A 204-nucleotide genomic window follows, 5' to 3' on the forward strand; every position below is an offset into this window, starting at 1 on the left:
TCTGTGTGTTTCTGGTTTTCTTCATTCTCTCTCTTCGGCATCTCAAGAGATAAGTTTATAAAAAAAAGATTGATATGATTTCTTGAGAGGCAGAGGGATAGGTAAATTACCAGCAACCCCATTATTCTAAATCTCAGGGATGATCACACATTGTGGAAACGAGGGATAGGTAAATTACTTGTGACCCCATTATTCGCTACACTT

Source organism: Raphanus sativus, chromosome 1 (assembly GCF_000801105.2).
Source record: "Raphanus sativus cultivar WK10039 chromosome 1, ASM80110v3, whole genome shotgun sequence".
Classification (NCBI taxonomy): Eukaryota; Viridiplantae; Streptophyta; class Magnoliopsida; order Brassicales; family Brassicaceae; genus Raphanus; species Raphanus sativus.